This window comes from Phaethon lepturus, unplaced genomic scaffold (genome assembly GCF_000687285.1).
Source record: "Phaethon lepturus isolate BGI_N335 unplaced genomic scaffold, ASM68728v1 scaffold45742, whole genome shotgun sequence".
NCBI lineage: Eukaryota > Metazoa > Chordata > Aves > Phaethontiformes > Phaethontidae > Phaethon > Phaethon lepturus.
Window position 1 is genome coordinate 17,506 of NW_010524957.1, and position 232 is coordinate 17,737.

A 232-nucleotide genomic window follows, 5' to 3' on the forward strand; every position below is an offset into this window, starting at 1 on the left:
GTGAGTTCAGAAACCGCCTCGGGAATAGAAGTATGTTGACGAGAGGCAGTCACTGATGTGTTAGCTGTTCTCGCTGGAGGGGGGTGCGTGTGCGTGTGCTCAGGGATCCCAGTCACGACACGGTGCAATGAGCTTTCTCAGCATGTGGTGCCAGATCTGCTCTTAAGTAGTTTCAGACCGTTAAGGTGTTTCACTAATTTTGCCTGCTGATGTACAGAGTATCTATATGTAC